This window comes from Passer domesticus, chromosome 5 (genome assembly GCF_036417665.1).
Source record: "Passer domesticus isolate bPasDom1 chromosome 5, bPasDom1.hap1, whole genome shotgun sequence".
NCBI lineage: Eukaryota > Metazoa > Chordata > Aves > Passeriformes > Passeridae > Passer > Passer domesticus.
Window position 1 is genome coordinate 75366558 of NC_087478.1, and position 21729 is coordinate 75388286.

A 21729-nucleotide genomic window follows, 5' to 3' on the forward strand; every position below is an offset into this window, starting at 1 on the left:
GGCTCACAAAGGACCCTCTGCACATCGAGCAAACAGCCTCCAAGGAGGGATGTCTCTGCAGGATCAGGTGAGTAACAATCCTACAGCTCTCTCTTGGTTACAGAGACATGGAGATGCAGATATAACCAGAGCCTGGTGGGAAATTCTGGGAAGGAAATTGTGAACATCTTGTTTCAGTGCAGTGGAATGCTAACTCTGCTGTCCCTGCACACTGCCATTCTTCAGACAGGGACTTCACTGCTGTGTACTTTGTGCTGGCCTGGAGGGACTTCTGCCTATACCAAAACATCACCCAGGCAACTAAGAGTTAACAGAAGATGTACAAAAGAGAACAATTGCACATTGTCATGGGAGATGAAATTAAATATCCCAGCAGACATTCCTGTTCATATGACATTCTGGCCAACAGCCTCCTCAGATACGACAGTGATAACAATGCAGCTACTTTCATTACTAATGCTAATTCAACGGGAATTTAACGGAGTAAGTAGTTTAAATTAGCATTTTCTTTTAGGAATTCTGGGCTGGCAGTAGGAACATCTGTCTCTCTGAAGTGATAACAGAGAGCTTAAGCTTCAGGTCTGGCTGTTCTGCAACATGACGCATTGCATTACTAACCCAGAGCGAGGTAATCATTCTCCTGCCAGCATTAATGAGTTTCTAGCTACCTAAGAGTCCTTAGAACTAATGAGCACAGGTAGCACGGCTGGCAGGGCAGGAGGCTGGGCCCTAGACCTGATCTCTTGTGCTGCCACCTCCAGGCAGTGCCCTGGGCCCCACTCTGGGAACGCTCTAAGGTGCAGTTCTGGCACGGACCTTGACCTATTCCTACTTGTGTGACAGTGACTGCCCCCAAACCCAGCCCTGGGCTCCTAGGGTGATTGATAGTGGCACAGCCTGGCTGGATCAGCAGCTGCTGTGCTGCACCAACTCCAGTTTCTTTATTGCTTTGCCCATTTTGGGAGCACTTGTCCTTCAGAACAGGCTCCCAGAGGGCTCTCTGGCTGCCAGGGAAAGCACGCTCCACAGACAGAGCTTTCTGTGAGAGGATGGAGCTAAGGTCCCAGGAACCCTTGTGCTGGCTCTGTAGTTTACACTTCATGCTCTCTTTTTTTTCCCCCCATAAAGTATTTATTTCCTGAAATCCTTTAAGAACTGTGTCATTAACACTGTATTTCTGATTCTACACAGAAGCTGCTTTTTGAAGATATGTTGCAGAATAAATTCTGCACAGCTTATTCCATATATGTTTTTTACTTTTGAAAGCATCCCTCTCAGTCACACTATGTATTTTTGAGTAGGAATTACTTTAGAATAGATCACAGTTTGATGTAATCGTCAAACTTTTTATTCCTTTGCAACTGTGAAAGAGTTAATCTCTTAATGGGAGTCTGCCCTTAATAAGAAAGCATTAAAATAAGCCAAGAATAATAATCTAAATGAACGCCATTCTTTTACTTTCTGTCAATATTTTCATAGTGACAAATAGATCAAACACAAGATATTTTTTAAGGCTTCCCCCCCACCCCCCCTTGTAAATCATAAATGCTTTGGTGTATTTAATTTCAAAATGAGTTCCCTGTGGATCAGGCTAACACAACGGATTAAGAAAACCTTCCCAAACCCTGCTGCATCTGAGATGCAAAAGTACAAAAAACGTTCTTTTGACGTTTCCCCCTGCTCCTTTTTCAACTGTTCCTCTTTCCCTACACCAAAGGAACCAAGCTGTCAATGATAATCAAAAGTTTCTTAGTCCTCTTCTGAGGCTTCAAAACACTGTAATACATATTTTTTCTAAATAAATAAAGGCTTTTATTCAGAGGAAAATATTCATGTGACTACATATTTGCTACACCAGACAGATATAGCTGGTATATTTAGATAGAAAGATCCCCTCTGCAAGATGAAAATAAAGGGAATATCTGTGTTTTGAGACAGTCTGCACAAGTAGACTGTTTGTGAGAGACCCAATGAACTGTTACTCTTGCATCTGTACCAGTTTTAAACCCTCCTAAGCAAGGTAAGGAGACAATTCCGCCCAGGGAGAGGTGTTTGTAAGACCTGACCAACTTTTCCATGCAAGGGCATCGGCCAGACTCTGAAAATACTCCTTTGCAATAATTGCTCATCACAAGGAATTTAATTTGCAGATGTGAAAGTCCTTTCTCCTGTCCTTCTGTCCTTACTGGTTACACAACACCAAGGGCTCCTCGGTGAAATGTAGAGCACAGCTGCTCACAGCTGCTTTAACACATGGTCACCAGCCTTGTTACTGAACAGGGGAGGACTTGGTTCACTGCCCCACGAAATCTGCCTGATGGCAAGTCCTGTTCCTAGAAAAGGCTTCTGGAGGAACTGCAAGCTCTGGTCCAGCTGTGGGCAGATGTGAGGGCAGCAGAGGCAGGGGTGGCAGGAGAGCCCTGTGGATGTGGCTGTGCTACAGCCCCAGTGCAGAGGGGTCCTGCCTCCCTCCTCCTGCAGCAGGACCAGAGATGGAGGCCTACAGCTAGAAGCAAAAGTGACAAAACAAGCTCTCTGTTCCATAAATCACCAGCTCTTCCAGCTGGCCCAGGCAGCTGTGATGTCCTGCCCATCAGAATGCCACGGAGGCAGCCACTTCCATAGGTGCTGGGTGCCACACTTGGCCCTCACCCAAACAGAAAGTGTCCCCTCTAAACATTTTGCAAGAGTGGTAAAGGTAGGGACAAATTACTTGCAAATGCCAAGATTTACTGCAAGATTTACCAATGTCTTTGGAGGCAGAGGCCAGCCTGCAGCCTGAACACAAAGGCTCAGGGAAACAAAATTCCTGGTGCAGCTCTAAAAGACTCTGAATTTCAGCTTTAGCATGGAAATGGTTTTGGTTACTTACCACATATTTGAACAATTGAAGAAGGTTTTTTCTGTGTTTACTTTGGAGCAAGCTATTTTTAAGGTCACAGTCCCTGCTAAAGGAGGAAACTGTGCCTCTGAGGTATTGGGAATTAAACAGAGGAAAGAAAAAGGCACAGAGAAAGTAGCTGCCTTACAGAGAGAACTCAAATATTTTGTTTTCCTTCCTTGTGCAGTCTGTAGTCAAAAAAGAACTTTACAGTAAACACTAACTCATGAGTTTTTTTTTAATGAACATAATTCAAATTCACGGGAATTCTTTTTTAACTCCTGGAATCCCTTCCTGATAAACTGTAATACAAAGGGACATTCCCACCTGCAGATTTCCACTTGGCTTTTAGAGTCTCAGAGCACATGCTGACCACTTCCCTGTCAGTGGTGATACATCATGGCACACCTAAAGCCAGGCAAGTGTTTTCTGCAGTCAGTTTTCAGACCTGGAGATACAGATGAGGAGGTGGAAGGGAGGCAGCAAATGTATGGAGAGCCTTGGAAAAGCCAATCGAGACAGAAAACAGGCATGGCAGAGGGCACATATTTTGCTGTGACCACAGACCTTTGTGGCAGGAACCAGAGGAAACCAATGCCAAAGGATTGTGCAGGAAAGGATGGGAGCAAGCAGACAGAGAGGCTGCAAAGAGAAGCAAGGAATTCCAGCCCAGGGAAGAGCAGGGCCTGCTGTTATCAGCCTGCAGCCTGCCCTGCCCCTGGTCCAGGAGGTCACACAACACTTTAGCACAGCAGAGCTACACTCTCTATCTGACACCAGGAATTAACTCTGGAGCCTTAGGGCTTAAATAATGCAGAGAAGGATCAAAGCCAGCAGCAATATGAAAAGAGACTTCTTTCATAACTTAATTGCTCATTTGCAAAATACCAATGTTATTTATTTAAGTAATTATGACCTTTTTGATGCACTTCTAATGTAAATGCTCATGTGTGATTATCAGAAGAAAAGCATTATAATAAAATACTAATACCTTACACCAGGAGTTGCCCAATTAACTTTGCTGGGATAGCATTCCTATAAAAAAGGATCTGCATTGTACCTCTTTGAGGCAGGGGTTACAGCCATTTCCAATTCTGTCCCAGGCTCTGCACTTGCAGAAGACAAATGCATTTGGAGCCATTGTGCAGATGCTTTTTTCTCATACAAGTACCATGAGAAATACATCAAGATTGGGAATCCCTCCTTCAGCTGGCCTCTGCTGTTTCTGTCATATCCCAGATTATGGTGGATGCCTGTTCCTCCAGTTTAGTGCCAAGAAGTATTTTTTTGAGATGCAGAAGATTTCTTCCATGGCTGTAATTAAACAGATCAAACATGTACAGGCAGGGAACAGCTTGTGCAAATAAGTCCAGAGGACATATAATGTCAACTAAAACTGGAACAATACCAGGAAGGCCAGAAAGTGAAGGAAGACTCTTCCATGCCTTGACAGTGGTGTAACACTGGACATCACCTGTTCCTTATGTAGATGTCAGCAGCAAGATACAATGATGAAGGGAATATCATTAGTATTTACTTATTACTTGGGCCAGACTGGGATACAGAACAGCAGTTCTTGATTAGAAGATGATAAACTCTGGGGAGAAAAATGGGGATGGGAGGTGTATACAAGAGTTCTTTGAGTGGAGAAATAAGAATTTATATGAGTTACTCCTTCAAAAAGGGCATACTCTGTCTCACACCCAGGTATCACAGTTAGGATACAGCTTCTGTTTCAGTTGTTTCTCAAATCTGAGACATTAATAAAAATGGGACAGGAGACAATGACAATGTAAGATCATTTTCTCTTCAGAAATTGTCTTTAGATGCATCTACACATTCATATGGAGCCTCACCTGAGTAGGTTTTTTTAATCACCTGCACAGATACTCTGTAACACGCGTGTGTTAATGTAAGAAAGCAAAAATACACCTCAGAGCTGACTGCTACTGGTGGGAAGGGAAAATGTGAGACTTCTCAACCCCAAGTAAACAAGTGAGTAGGCTTTAATAAAGTCAAGCAGTACTGTTAGCTGTATTAGCAGCACTAAAGTGTCCTCTAGGTATAAAAGAACCATGCATGCAGAATGATAGCACCAGTACATTTAAGAACTTAGAGTATTACAGCCATATAGTTGCCACCTTAAAAACCAAGCTTTCAAGGGTTCAAGAAAGAGAATAAAACCCTGTAAATCATATTAACATAGTGAATACACAAGAGTTATTTTGTTTTGGGATTTGTTTTATTTAAATTCTGCTGCAATCAATATGTATATTGGAAAGCAATGCAAAACTCCTCTAGCAGATGATATTCTTCAATATTGTTTGAACTTGAGAATATTCCTCTTGACATGCTGAGGTAATGCAGGCTTACCAAGAAAGATGTTCTAACTGAAACAGGTGAATTAATAACTCTAAAAGAAGGTGGAAGATGCACAAATAGGAAGAGCACTGTATTATATTTGACCAAAATCAGTATGCCACACTGAAGCATTGTTGCGTTTTCCACAAGTTTAGGCTGTGGCAGGATGTTCTAAGCCTTCCTTGTATGGAGGTTTGATCTTCTAGGTGTCTGAAGGGAAAAACTGTTTTCCAAAATGTGAACAGTCTACTGCGCTTTTTAGCAATGTTTCTTGAAAGTACATTTTAGGTATAAAGAGCAGAAAAAAAATCTGTTATCAGGAATGATCACTTTCTCAACTACTTGATGCATGCTACGAGACTTACCAAAATACTTCTGGTTTTGAGTCTTGCTACATCAAGTCTCCCTTGCTGGCTTTGACATCACATCTGGAACAGCCAATGGTTAACAGATTCTGATTTGCATATTATCAGTGAAACTGAAAAAAAAGAACAGAATTTTGTTCAGAATTACTTTTATTCTCCATGCCTCAAGGAACACAAGCACTTGTCAAACTTCAAAACTGATGTATTTGAAAATCCCAGTGAGCTGTTAAAGACAACATCCCGCTCATCAGAAGCCAGTACCAAATGATTCCACACACGAGGGACCTAAGTGAGGGCAATTTTAAAATAAGGTCTCATCTATGAAATCTTCTAACTGGTAGCACTTACTGTTTAGCTGATGTCCAAGACTAAATCTGGAGCCTGTTTTTAGTAGCATGTGCTGTTCAAAATATGATCACTGCCTAAAAAAACTCGAAAATTTTCTATTTATGATTCTCAAGATTTTCACTGTGACCATTTAAAAGACTTATGAAAGAATGCCACACTTGTATTTATGAACAGCATGCACCTTCATACTGACTGCAATATGTTATTAAAAGCAAATATCTTCAGCTGAAGCTTGTCAGAATGCAGTGTAGCAACCCAAAGTACCCATCTCATTTAGCTTCATGGCCTTGATTTTACACATTAATAATATGATCATTATTTTTTCTGGAATCCAAACAGAGTCCCATATGAGCTAGTATTGGAATAATGGATCTCAGTCACTGCATGGCAGTGTCAGAGATAGAGAACAATATTCTGGTGGGCTCTGCAACAGTTTTGTAATTCACACCTCAGGGCTTTCAGCACTGACTGTATCCTCAGCTGCTGCAAGGTCCAACAAATTATGTGATGCAAAAAAAGCCTTTTGCATTGAATGCAAGAGACTAACTGGTGGGAGAAAATCATCTACCTGTTACACTATGCTTTGTTATCTGGGAACAATCCCAAACTGCCCCTCAGGACTGTTCAAAGGTTGTACCAGAGTTTTTCAGAGCCTTCAAGATTACATCATTTAGCTATAAAATACTATTTTGGATGCAATAATGTTTGCTATATCTGGAATTACTGCAAGCATCCTGGTAACAAAAGTAAAAACACACCATCTTCCTCTGCAAGAAGGTTTGTGAGAAGGTAGTTTTACCTTCAAGAAACCATGACCACTCTTATTAAGCAGGACACATTATAATAATGGTCTTTTCTGTCATCAGGTCTTGCAACACAAGTATGTAAATATCTTTTAATTCAGAAGGAAAGCACACCCATAATGGAATCTGAATTGTGCTTTACTGCTTCTAAAACTTCACAATGTACTGATTCCAAGAAGAGATGGGCCTCCATTTTGGTAAGCAAGAACCAGCTTTTTAAACTTATTGTCAGCCTGCAGCAGCTGCTGCATTATTCACACGTTCTTTCACCTTGCCCAAGGTGAAGCTCATTATTCTTGAAGGATTAAAGGAGTTTTTACGGGGCTTGCTGGTAGCAAGCTAGGGGTCAGTCTCTTCTCTCAAGTAACATGCAACAGGACAAGAAGAAACAGCATCAAGTTGTACCAGGGGAGGTTTAGGACGGATAACAGGAAAAATTTCTTCATGTCAAGCATTGGAACATGCTGCTTGGGGTAGTAGTAGAGTCACCATTCCTGGAGGGATTTAAAAGGTGTGCAGATGGGGACATGTTTTAGTGGTTGCCTTGGCACTGTTCAGTTAATGGTTGCATTTAATATGAGAGGCCTTTCCAACCTAAAGGATTCTATGATTCTGTAACACTATGGCAACAAAATATAACTTTTCTTAGATTCCTGAATTTCTAATGACATAAAGTGGTATTAATAGAAGAGTCTTAGGGCAAGCTAGGGCAAGTACTCACCAGAACACCAGAAAAAAAAATGTTCTGACATGCTTAAAATATATTAAAATAATTCAGAATTCACCTGATTCTATCCTCCAAGTCAAAGGGAACAAACCAGGAGGAAAGGTTCTCAGGTGTAATTCATGATGCAGTTTTCAGTGAGCACCTGTGACTGCAGACACTGATCAGACACAACCCTTGTTACTCCTCAAAGCACTGTACAGAGAACACACAGATGCATGGAAGAATCATACTCACAATGTGGGTGCCTAAGCAGGGAGATGAGGAGAACCCTTGCCTGGGCTGTGACAGTTGTGACAACACTCACAGTCTGGTTGTGAAGAGCAAAACTCCCCACAGGGTGCTTTACTGTGATTTCATCTTTAAGGGAGGAGTAGCATTTAATCTTGCTAATGACATTTCCTAGGAACTGCTTCAGAGACATTCTTTCATGTGAGAGAGTGAAATATTAAGGGTTAATAACTCAAATGATGGGCCACTTGCCAAAGCAGCAAGGTGCTGTGCTGAGCCCCCCAGCCAGAGGAGAGGAGAGCTTTGGGGTGTGTGCTGGGGAAACCTCTGGTGTGCAGAAACCCTTCCCAGGGGCAGAGGAGGTGAGCACCCACCACCTTTGTTTAGCAACAAGCTGATTTTGAGCCAGATGAGGGCAGAGGTTGATAAGAAGCAGATCCTGTGAGGTGGAATAGTGCTTTTGATCATGGCAATGTCCTCCCTTACACCAGCCAGGTGTAAAACTCCACCTGACCCTGAGGAAGACAATCACACAGAGGCTCAGAGTTTTCATCCCTTCTCATGGGGCTGTAAGCCAGCTCAACTGCACTGACCTGAGTGAGAGGTGAGGTCTTAGAGGGTGTCAGAAACCATCAAAGATCCCTTAAATGCCCCCAGACTTATTTCAGGGCTTTCCACAGAGACCTGTTTGTGACCCACAGTGCTGTATCAGACACTGTGACACCTCCCATGCCCCCAGGGGAGGCACCCGGGCATGCCCACTCAACACTGAACCCACTGCACTTTGTGCTTCATGGACCAAGACTGACACCATCACTTCAACCAACAGACACTGAAATTGCAACCATCAACTCTTGTTGCTGGATCCATGGGTGGTGATATCTTTCCTCTCTACCTACTCTTATCCTTTCTTCTTTCTTTCTTTTCCTTGTATGTTTTCTTAAGTGATATCTTTATACTTCTATATTGCTGTTTTTCTGTGGATACTAACCAAAACAGCTACATACCTCCTTGCCATTGCAACCAAATGGTCCTAAAATAAACCTGCTGTCTATCTCTGTAAAACCACGTTTCACTCTAATCCACCCCAAGGGATTATTAACAAGAACCCCAGTTACTCAGCCTTCGGGGGGGGTCATAACATTTCCCAAACCAAAATTATTTTTATTGTCATCAGTACAAATTAGGCTCCCAAGTCTTCTTACACACTTACAATGTCAAATTGGGCTGATCTAAAACTATTTTTTTGCTTCGTAGATTTTTCTTCTACAATAGATATATACGTATTTGTGTAAATCTGTATTCTAAACCTTACTCTATTATTTTAAATAACAACTAGTAGTTTTAAAGATAAGGTAAAATAAAATATAATAAATTATAACAAGTTCTTAATTTATAAATAATAAATTAAAAAGAAAACCAATATTCAGCTTCCACTGTCAAACCTATCACTTCAAACTGCTCTGCTTCTATAAGGAAATTAAAGTTTTATGCCCCCAGTACTGGGAATCCAATAGGAGCCTGATCCTTTGCACATGAAATGCCTTCCTTTGCCTCAAATCTCAAAGCCAGCTCCATTCTAGTTCTCTCCTTCCCATTCCATCTGAGCACTAAGGATTCCTTTCTGCTTTCCCTGGCCCATTATGACTGATATACATTTAACTATGCACACACATATCCATAAAATAAATAACCTGTTCTTCACTTTTATCCTCTGAAATATGAATTAAGGAATTGTCTTTGTGACAGTCTGCTCTTTAGTCTGTGCATTACCAGCAAAAGAATAATAATGCTCAATGGATTTCAATCAAGAATTAACAGGAGGAATGAAAAACATTTTATGCAGTTCCTTTTCTTCATATGCAGAGCTAAACCAAGCATGTCTTCTCATATTCATGCAGGCAGACACAGTTTTCATACAATTACAAATAATCACTGAGAGTGTCAGCACAGTAAAAAGTTAGTGGGGAACAAACACATAAAAAAACCTTCCTGGTTTTGTTTATTTACCACTACTTCACAGCACTTTTTCCTATTGCAAGTTAACCAGTTTGACATTGCTGAAAGAACCTTTGACCAACACCAGCAGAACAAAAGAAAAAGCCTTGGAATAATTAAAGTTTTTAAATAATTTATTATTTTTCAATAAACTAAAAGCAAACTAAAATAGGGCTCAATATTCACATGACATTTGAAATTTTACTTCCCAGATTTTACTGAGGGAAGGAAGGGTAGACTAAGCACCCCCCTTTGGCTCTCTCATTTTGGTAATTCCTCACTAGTGTATGTACCTACAAAAGACTTCATCTGAATTCCAGTTTAATCTCTCCCTTGACTATCCTAGAGACATTCTGTTTAAACATCTTCTCATTTTCTACAAGTCATGTTATGTGTTTCTTCCCTGAAGTGCAGTGTGTTGTCCTGAGAGGGTAATACAGGTAACATTTAATACCTAATTGTAAAATAATAGTAGCATTTATCAACCCTGAGTTCCACTGGTACTAATTCTCACAATATATACCCACACAACTGAACCACAAGCTCTGGTACTCCAAAATCCATTATTAGGTCCAGCAGCAGGGAAGGATGTAAAGAAAAGTCCATTTGCATGGAGACCAGTGACAAAACCAAATCTCTGTCCTGGTTCTGACAGTTGCCCTTAGGATTTTCACTCACTCTCCCTAAAATACAGTGTTTGTGCAATCACAAGGAAGCAAGAAAAACAAAGGATCCATAAAACACATCTGCATTTCCCTTTTAATGGCAGCTCATTTTCCATTTGTAGTTTTGCAATGAGCATTCATTATTTCAACAACAAAACAGTGGGTGATCCACAAGGTCTATGGGGAAGTCTTTAATTTCAGTTTCCTTTGTGTAATTGTTGATAAAAATATCCTCAGAGTAGACACTAGACACAAACAGCTCTGCATCTGGCTACAAGGATGTAGGTGGAATATGTAAACTAAACAATATACAAACTAATACATACTACTAATGCAGGTGTAACCTGAAAAATCACAACTTCTGTCCAAAATACATAGAATTTAATTTTACAAAATGATCAGCACCTTTAAAAGTGGAATACACTGCTTTCACCTGAAATATTGTTGCATTTCTCAGACACCTGGAATCAAGTGGCTGCTTTGCCACATGCACTCCAACAAATACTGTTTCAGCAAATGTCACTGGAGAAGCCCTCATGTTAAACAGCTTACTGGAGGTCTGACACCCAAAAAAAAACCCAAGAAAGCCTTCCTGTAGTTGAACACATATTTGCTCCAAATATTAGTATTACGCACCAGAACAGCGCAACATTTATGAACATCTGAAAATGTTCTGGCCACGTGGAAACACTATGCCTGCATTCTAACACTTTTAAATTTTATTTTGCTCTTGATTTTAATTATCAAAGCAGATAGAAGTTTAAATACTGAAGGATCTAAGCATAAATTCATTAAACTTGTAAGTTGATTTATGTAAGCAGAGAAAAACAGGAAAGTAAAAACAACTGCAAAATATTTTCAGTAATTGAAATAAAGTAACTGACATTAAGTAGGGAAGGGAAATCTGATTTTGTTTTAATATGCAATTTTAATATAACACCTACTTAGGGTGGCATTTGAGAGCTAACATAAATATTTTAACATTCTAAATTGCATCTTTACTGAACTGTACATAATCGCATTTATTATTGCAATTTTCACTGAAACAGAAACCTGGTAAACACAGATTTAATCTCAGTACCTTAAAGCAGTAACAGAGCTGTACCTTTGCCTGCTCTCTATGTCCATCTTCGCTGTGCCCAGGACTATTTCCAAGTGGAAATGACTCCCTAAGCTATAAATGCACAGTAAGAGACATAACTGCCTGCATGACTGAAATGGCTTCCGGAAGGAGGAGGCAAAATCTAAACTGTCACCTCCAACTCTGTTTCTCAGTGACACGGAGGCAGACTCCCACAAATAGCTGAAAGTTATATTAAGAGGTTCTGTGATGTCCTGCCAGGGTCTTTACTAGGCTTCTGGAGTACAAAGGTCATATATTGTTTATTTATAGATAAGGAGGATACTGCACAAACCACGAGGCTTAGGGAAGCTTGGGCTTCTAAGCTAAATAATTCTGTGAAATAATGCAATATGCACATTTTGAGAAATTAATTAAAAGGTGTCCCCATAACTAATATACAGTTTTGATTTGAGAAGGAAAGACATATGTCTAAATATTGCTCAGCTGGGGCAGAGCTTACCTTAACTTCCTATTAAAAATAAATTTACAGGAGATTCCTCCTCATTTAGATAGACTGAGCAGTGTTGTGATGAAGAGTCCTCTTACTATGTATTAGTATAGCATTTAGCACAGCTGTATCTTTTGTCTCTACACACAAAACTACTTTCTCCTCTGCATTTGATGGCTGGACTAGACAATCCTAGAGGTCTTTTCCAACCTAAACAATTCCATGATTTTTGTAGCAACTGTAGATGTTTTAAGTACAATGCTAGGTGTTCACCCTCGGCTGCAGGGCTTGGTTAAGGTTTGATTCTAACCCCAATCCTGCCAATCACTTGGTCAAAATCACTCGTGCCTTGCCTCTGCTCCCTTGGGACCAGGTAGTAGAGTGCTAATGTTTGCCAGACAGCTGTTGGGTGCCTTAATTGTCTCCACAAAGGGAAACACAATTACTGCAAATTCCCATCCAAGGATATTAAATGCACGCAGTGTCTGTCAGTACCATCAGCTAATCAGTCAGTATTTTGAGTGCATACAAACACAGGCTGTTCTCTAACAAATAAATATTTTTTTCCTCTTTTCAGGTAAAGGAAGGACTAAATAGCCCCCAGTCCTGAGTGAACCCTGCTTTACCTTCCACACCTCACTTAGGCTGGAAAAAGAAAACATATTGTGCCTCTCTCTCCAGACACTGCTTTTATTTGAACATTTCTGATTTTCAAACCTGACAGAGCCTCTAATAAGATGTAATAGGAAAACTGAAAGTCAGTCCCAAGAGTCAGAAAACCACTCCATTCTAACCTGTCTGAAATGCAGCAAACAGCTTCAAGAAAGAAAATGAACAGACAGAATTAGTTCAGTATTCTGTATTAAGACACTCTTCTACTGTATCAGTCCGAAAAACGGGTGTACACTTGACATATATTGCCTCTGGAAAATGTATAAAGTTGCTGATTTTAAAAGTTTATATTCAGGCTTTTTGCTTAGGCTGAATTCAGTTTGATAAAAAACAGTATTTTCCCAATTCAATTCAGATATTAACTGATGTCTGGGGTGACTTTATGATGCTTATATCCCCATTCATCTGTTTAGCCCAGGAATAAGTTTTGCACCTTTCAGACAGGTTCTGAGAGCAAAGGGGGAGAGGAGAAGCAGAGTTTGTTTTCAGGAGCTGCACTCACTGCTCCACATCCTGCTGCTGGACTGTGCTGTCTGCAGCACGGACAGACAGCGGGACAGAGCTCTCCTTTGCTTTTGGTTAGTTTTTAGCCAGCTGAGGCAGAGAAGTTCCCCGGACTGAGGTTTTTCTTTTCCTTGGACCTGTTCAAAGCTGCTCTGCCCTGAGCAGCAGCAGAGCAGCAGCAGCTCCACCTGTGGCCACCGGGCCGGGCTGGGCCGTGGCATTTCCAGCCCTGAGGGGCTGATCAGAGCCTGAGAGAGCTGAGCCACAGCCCACCCAGGGACTGGCTGGGTTTGGCATCTCTCTGGAGCAGCAAGAGCTTTTATTGTTTAATATTGTCCATTTTTTTGTGCCGGTGAATGCTTTGCCTGTTAAATAAACAGTTTTTTCCACTTTTTTTCTCCAAGGAAATATTTTCCCAAACCAGCTAGGGGCAGGGCTGCTCGAAACTGCTTTCTGGAAGAATCCCTTTGGAAGTTTTCTCCCAAATTTGCCCCAAACCAGAACAACTGGTATCTTACCTTATCTGAAAAATACAGCTAATGGGGATGCTCCTAAGGCAACGAAGCTGGTCACTGCTGGTCACTCCTGTCCCACAGTGGTGAGGTTTATGGTTTCCTGCATGATGGGCAAGACCATTTTCTCAATTTTCTCCCATTTTCTCCCCTCACAGTTTCCTTCCAATTTCTGCTCAACAGCAACACCTGTGGGAAAAATAATTCCCAATTTTACTGCTTCCAGCACCTCAAGCTACTTTTGACATGGCTTTTGATGGGTTGCATCTTTTACTGCCATCAGTGTACTGTCCATGGCATTTTCTCCTGACACCTGCTATCCTGCTGCCCTCATTCCTCTCCTCTCCAGAAGACTTTTTCAGTCATTCTGCTTCCTTCCCCTTTACTCTGTCTATCAAGAATACTTACAAAAACACAGAAATATGTTTTGCTTAGACACTGGGTTAAATGTCAACATCCACATTTATCTCCTGCAGTGAAACAGATTTTCAGCACAGCTTCTCTGTTTTCCACTGCTAGTGACACCACTGGTGACAGGTTTTCAAGTGAGCACAGCATCAACCTGTTTCTGCTCCAATTCTTATGATGGGATATTTGGAATAGCTCAGGGCCAATACAGCTAAGCATTTTTCAAAGTCCAGTCTTCTCTCCTGCAGTCTAAATAGGACTTCAGAATTTTTGACATTGTGACCCTAATCTTTCAGTGCCCTATTATATCATATAAAATGTAAGGTATTTTGTCTTCTCCCAAGCTTAATCTTTTCCTAAGGAATTTAGGATATAAATAGATCAAATATTTTATTATACACAGCTTGCCTTGAATTTTAACCCGGAACTCTACTCATTTAGAAATACCACAGTTATGTTATGTAATGTAATGTCATGTCACGTCATGCATTATATTTATTTTATTTTGCCAAAAGAGAAGATTTGACTTGTAAGACAGCTCAGTTTTAGCAGACTAAGATTTGCCAAGTCCATTTGCATTAAAAAACCTTCTCAAAATGAACTCTAGTAAGGAAAAATTCCTACAGACAGCAAGACCCTACTGTGACTTAGTTAAAATCAGTCTCTCCATTATTATGACTTTGTATATTTGTTTGGCTGGTCATTTGGTTTTGCAGGAATAATCTTATTACTCTACAAAACCCGGTGAGAAAATTGTAATTTTAATAACTTTCTCTTTCCATTGTTTTCCATTTGAAGCTCTTCCTGTGTTCTTATTTCATAGAAGGTGCTATGAAGGGGAACCACATCTGTAGACACAGTGGCTCAGGCAGCTGAAGTTACTGAAGTATTTATTAGCCCATCCCAAGGAGATCGTGTGTCTCAGTATGTAAGAGACTGATGATCCATGTTCTTCCTATCTTCTTTAGATTTCAGGGCTCCTCATGCAACTTTACCTCTCTCTTCCCACTACTTCTCTGTCCTATTCATCCCTCTTACCACTGGCAAGCAGAAACATCCCAGAACACGTTGATCTCAGTAAACTCCCAGTTAGAATCAGAGCTCTACACAAAATGAACACTATCCAACACAGGACAGCAAAGTCAAAAGCATGTGGTGTTTATCCAGCAAACAAAAAAACCCCATCATAAGTGTTGTAACAGGATTAAACTTTACAAACAGAGAGGTACCCCCAGACTCAGTACCCCAGCACAACCCAGTGTGAAATGCACAGAGGAGTTAAATGCATGCCCAAATGATTCATTAACTGGAACCCACCACAGGTTTTCCTGCTATTACCAAATATGCCCCTGCTTAAAACTGATATGGCTGCTAAGACTTAATTTCTTTTGAAGCACAGACCCTTTAGGTTATACTTATTTCCCTCACAAGGATTACTTAACCGTGCTATAACCACCACACTAACCTAATGCCTAAACACAAATTACACTTCAAAAATACAATCTTAAAATCCTCTTCTAGTTTCACTGTCAGATTCTATAAGGCATCCTTTCATCTCCAACTAGCACGAGGCAGTTTGAAAACAAACAAAAAGGAAGGGGCTCTTCACAACAGGTGTGTTCTGCTGTGGGACCCCTTGCGAGGGAGGCTGCAAGGCTCAGAGGGAGGTCGGGCAAGTTTACAGAACAGAAATCACTTCAGTTGCTAATGAGAAACAAACTATGCCTGACTGCATGTTTCTCTGGGGTGGGGGAGCACCAAGAGATCACTTAGCTGAAATATGATCTACAATTTCCTTGTCCTTACACATTTCCTTAGGCATTTGGGTTCAGACAGGGCTGAGGACAGGTGCCAGTCTGAGCAGCTGGACAGTCCTCCTGCTGCAGGATGAGTCCCAGCACCAAGCTCAGATGTTCCAGCCCTTCCTGAAGGGAATTCTGACTCCATGCACACTGCTGTGGAGCAAATGATCAGCAATAATTAAACAAAATTCACAGTATTGCACACTGAGGCTTAACCAAATCCTGTTTCAGTCCACTGGCTCAAATTGAGCAAAAAAGTTTCACAATTTTTAAACTTTACCTTTCTAAGGAAAAAGCGAGCCATTTTTTCAGTTCCACCCTAAACTAAATAGCTCCAGACACAGTTAAAGAATAACAGAGGTTTTGTGAATTTTTAATGCAGTTCACTATTATATTCCAAATGAAATTTCATACTTCCAGCCAAATCAGAACTGCTCTACTGATCACCTCAAGTTCTACTGATCCATTACCAAGTTTAATAACTTTGAATTCAACCTGTCCACATGCACAGATGAGTGCTGAATATTCTTAGCTGAATCATGGAGCAAAAATTATTGAATCTGTGACAAACACACATTTGCCTCTTCCCCACTCTTATCAGAATCAGATGTAAGAAGAAATTCCACCAGAAAAGTTTTTTTCAAGAGGCTGCCAACTGATTCTACAGATTTAGCTAAAGGCAGAATTCAGTGCATTTCTCCAAACAGATTCTCCTCATCTCTCTGCAGTGGATACAAGAACAAAATTAGAAAAGGGGCAGGGGTCATGGCTACAGTAACACAGCAACTTCACAGATTTGTACAGGCCTTTGTGGGCAGCCAAGGTCATATTTTCATTTTTTAGGTGAGAACTTTAAGATACTAAATCTTGAAATGGATTATCATTTGGCCAACTGATATTTCAACCAAACACACTTGGCAATCAATTCCACCAATCTTAATTAAGGAAACTGTTGAATTGTTTTGATTGAAGGTGAAAATTCTGCCTCCTGTCTTTAAGCAATACAGCAGTTTTCTTGAACTGCTGAAAAGAGCCCTGCAGTGGTAACTTTGAAAGGAGGCCAATATGATTTAACCAGGTGAGAGTACCCTTGGATTATGTGCTCTGCACATACTGTTGCAGGCTCAGAGTCACCCTAACTGTTGTGTCTTTGTTCTTCTAAGTGTAGGGAGAGAAAAATCTAGACCCTCTGAGGTTTGGGATCTAACCCATCTTTGTATCATTTTAAATACTGATTTTCCTGTGGCTTAAATCAATCCTCCCACTATGCACAGGAGGCTAATGGGATGTGTCCTGTGAACCCCCTCCTTTTCCCCTAGCAGACTTCTGCCTGATGATCTCATTCTCCACTCATATCTTCTCATCCCATCTGTAGGCCAATAAGTCATAAATCTGTCCCTTCTTTCATGGCTTGTCTTATTTAATCTCATCCTGTCTCATTTCTCTTCTTGGGTGTTTTGTTGTCAGTTATGACTCACTATAACTCAGACTTAATTCATAACTGAAATTCTCTTCCCTCCCCACATTACTGTTCAATAAATGCTACTTAGGTCCAATGAGTGCCCTGCCTTCAGAAAAAAAAAAGGGGGGGGGGGAACCCCTAAACTAATTAATGTTTTGAACATTATCAAGAAAACCAAACTTACAGACCACAATTTTGGGAACTTTAAAAATTTGAAAGTTTTGCAAAGTTTTATAATTAGGAAAAGCTCCTTTTAAAGCAACATCATCTTCTAGAAGTACCGACTATGATAAAATACTGACTGTAAGTTTCTCAGGTCCCAAAATTACACAAAATTTGTGAAATGGAAGCACTCCTTCTGTGAAAACAGAACCAAATTAAAAGCTGTATCTCTCCAACACAGCAACACTTGTAAGCAGCTCTGTTATACCTGTAACTTGTTTAGAAAATAGTGTATTAGGGTAGTGTTAGAAACATGAAGGGTTTGCAAAAAGCATTAAGTGCATTTTTTCCCCAAAGAAGGAAAAAAATTCCTTTCTAAAACAGCTTGTTAGTCATAGTTACACAAATCATATACAGTCTGAAATTTTTAGAGGAAAATCCGACTTTTAAATTTTTTTTTATTTTGAGGAATGATCACAGTCTGAAATTCAAAGTCTGTTTTCCCCATAATGATAACTTTTCAGAACATTAAGGAAGGTTAGTAATTGTCATCTAAAATACTGGATGTTTGATTTGACCACCACCTTTGGGTATAGAGTAAGTCCATAATTTCACCTTATAGAATGTTCTCAGGTACTATTCTCCCCATCTATTGTCAATAAAATTGGTGTAAGACTTGTTTCTCCTGCCTTTAAGTGATAAGTCTTTGGAATGAACTGCATAACTGAGCAGTAAAACATTTTTTAATCTCAAGGGTACTTATTTTTAAAAGGTTTAAAAGTTTAAATTATTTAGATACAATTAATCTTACAAGAAAACAGTTTCACTCTACAAAGATGAACAGAAACCTTTCCTAAGTCTACATTAGGAGATTCTGACAAGAGTTTCCCATTCTTACAGAGAAAACTGTAGTTCTAAAGTGAGACTGAGGATGTTTCTGAAGGCTCATGAGCTGGCTCAAGGCTCTAAAAACACTTGGTAGAAAACCAAGAATTTTCACCATTGACTTAACTTTTTTGGGACACCACGGCAAGCAACTACTTGCATTGGAGGTCCAATGCTGAAAAAAAAAGAAGGTTAAAAAAAGACAAAATACTGAAAGTAAAAGTACTAATAATACTAAATACTAAACCATCATTCACTGGTCCCATGTATTGCATCTGCATTATGTGCAGCAAAACCTGGTACTCTGGGATTTACTATCACTTTTCCATATAATTTATCCGAGGTTCTCTCAAATGAAGCAAACTGCATGAAGTCCCAGAAGCAGTTTGGTAGCAGGATCTGAAAGGGTACATCAACAGTGTCTATGAACACACTGCCAAAACCACGGGAATGGACACATAAAGAATACCTATATGAAGAAATATCTGGAAGCTGATAGAGTGTGCAATTCAGGAATTAAAATAATACCCACAGTAACTTTGCTGTTTACTTGCATCTGCTTTTCAGACAGTCACATATAACATTCAACAAAAGTGATTTTTCACATATCAGTGACATAACCATTAAATATATACCCCTTAGGAGATACCTCTGCTTTTATGGGTTTGTTTAAAATACTTCATTATGAACAATTGTTAATTATAACAGCTTAATCATTGCAATGAGATAACACAAGACTGCAATGACTGGACAAATAAAATGTTTTCTCTGAATGCACCTTGGTATTGGTGCGCTCAGCAAGCACAACTCTTACCTTTACTCCCATTAGCAGCTCATTTGCTTTCCCCAATTAATCAGCTACAAAGCTGTGTACAGCCAACCTCTGCACTTACACCACCATACAAACACATATTTAATTACTTGCTGCCATTAAGCTGTCACTTTGCACACCCATAGCATGTATGTCATCACCTGCTTACACAGAGCATGGAGAAAGAATCACACAAGCATTCTCCCTGCTTCAGAGACATGGAACATAGACTCAACAGAGCTGTGCTACTGTCTCCTGTATGTATTCATAGAACAAAAATCTGTTTTCCTATTATCTAGAAAATGACAACATTGCTCTGGATTGTTCTTGCTTTACAACTAGAAAGTCTCATTTCTGCACTGAGAAGAACTGTAAGTCTTATTTTCTTTCAGCTGTATACAGGACATATATACACAACCTAAAGCTCACAAAAATTCTTGAGGCCTGGCAAGTGATACAGGACCTCTGGCATCTCCAGGATCCAAAATTAATTTCTTCCTCACTGTAGGCCTAGCCCAGGATCTAATTCCTGAGGTCACTGGGAGTGTCATAGTGCCTTAGGCCACCAGCAGAGGAGGGGCTGCTCACTCTGCTCCAGTGGAAGTCAGAGAAGGATCCTCTTTCTCCACCACTTCTCAGATGGCCATCAGTGCACTGGGCAGTACCAGATGGTAAAACCTGACCTGGCTAACAGATGTGATGGACAGCAGCATCAATGAGTGCTGAACTTGGAGCTGCAACTCTACCGTTACAAACCTGCCTCCATCTTTAAGTTGAATGGGGGAATTCTGACTAAACAACTTTCGTCTTTCACGTGACTTTTTGTTTATTTAGATAATAAAGACACCCACTCTGTGTGAGTTAACAAGCACAAGAACTGCAGAGCATACCATGTGTGTGGACCAATTACTGCTGTAGGATATGAAAGTGCAAATACCTGAGTACCTTGCAGATTAGTCTCCAGTGGTTCCTCTTCGTGTGTTCTGAGTTCATTTTGCCAGATTACTTCTTTTTCTTTTTAGGGGCAGCCTGAGACAGATATGCTGGAAGAGCAGAAGAAAAAGCCATCTGAGTATCAATTTAGTCAGAAAATACAGAATAAACACAGCAAAAGTCAAAACATCATTACTAAAGTATTGTTACTCCCTACAGTCTATTTGACTGATAAATGCAACATACCATGCAGAACAGGTAAACAAGCAACAGCAAACAAACCATGTCATTTCATAGGAAAGGATGGAAAATATTTGCACTGCTCCTTTAGCAATTGTTTTGAATCTCCTGAACTGAACCACCCTCAAGACTACTGGCAGTGCCTGAAGCTTTGCTGGATTTAGTGGCTGCTTTGCCCAACCCCTCTCCTGCTCCCCTTCTTCCCCTTCATCTGTTTTAGCTGAGGTACAACATCTGCGTACACAGACACCTCACTGGCTTAGGCCAGCTCACCCACAGTGTGCACATTACAGCAAAGCTACAATCCAAACCTAAGGAAAACTTTCCATCTCTTGGTTACTCAGGAACTGGGGACAAATGATTTGTCATCAAGACTGTATCACCTGCCACAAAAACTGGCATAAGCTTGCACTGAGTAAAGTGATGCTGCACCATTTCATACAAGCAGAGAATATGGGAAAATGCCCTGTGAAATTCTTCTAAATTCATCAGAATGAACACCAGAGAATTGTTTTCTCTTGAGGCCGGTAAGAAAATGTGTGTTCTACCTTTGTGCAAGAGTAGGTCAACTGACCCTAACAGGAAGATAAATCAATATAAGTACACATATATTGCAACTTCACATAGAGCTGGGTGAGAAGAGAAACATTACAGAATGCCCAGAGTAACTTCATTTCTTTGGTATTTTCTTTGATTCTGCTCATCTTTCAAAACTCCAGGCAGCCCCACCAACCTGACACTGGCAGGGGCCATTTCAGGCACAAGTCCAAGTCTCCTCTAAGCCCTGGTTCTCCCAGTCTCTGCCTCTCCTTGCCATTCTGTCCTGATCACTGCATGGCAGATTGATGTGTCACCTCATCACAGGTCAGACAGCAGCTCAGAGGTCTAATTAAAATCCGGATCCAGTAGCAAAAGACCCACCCGCTTGTTCCCAGTTTCAAACACTTCTGTTTGCTAAGCTTTTGCCTTTCTCTGAACATAGGGCTCTACACATCCATTTCAAACAGGTTCTAAAATGCATTTATTGTACATGTAAAGTATTTTCCACAAAGGTATTTTTTATTAAATATCGCCGAGCTTGGGTCTCTTATGAATATTGAGGCAAGCCTGAGATTTTTGAAACTTGGGGCAATGTGATTTTAGAAGATATAATCTTCCCTAAAAGCAATTTCTAAATATTTTGGGTCCCTCTGAAGATTGCTGAACCTAGTCACCCAAAATCCACCCAAAATTTAACACAATAAGGCAAGGTATATTGTGAAAAAGGACAGAGTGGTCACTATTTGGGTGAGATGAAATGATTTACACATCAGCAACATCCCATGGAGCTCAAAACAACATCCTTTCCTGGTAGGCAAATTCTGCCAGTAGCTGTAAGTATATAATCTCCC

At 40.4% G+C, this 21729-nt stretch overlaps 1 protein-coding gene across 2 annotated transcripts in view; it reads right to left on the bottom strand.

Annotated features, from left to right (window-relative positions):
- Positions 1 to 21729, bottom strand: part of LOC135301016 (Krueppel-like factor 16) — a 263897-nt gene that overhangs the window by 59239 nt on the left and 182929 nt on the right. For both annotated transcript variants that reach the window (XR_010362771.1, XM_064421136.1), the window contains 3 exons: positions 20103 to 20208; positions 13642 to 13824; positions 5608 to 5720 (listed from right to left, as the gene is read on the bottom strand). The gene's annotated coding sequence lies outside the window, so the exon portion shown is untranslated. The remainder of the gene's footprint in view (positions 1 to 5607; positions 5721 to 13641; positions 13825 to 20102; positions 20209 to 21729) is intronic.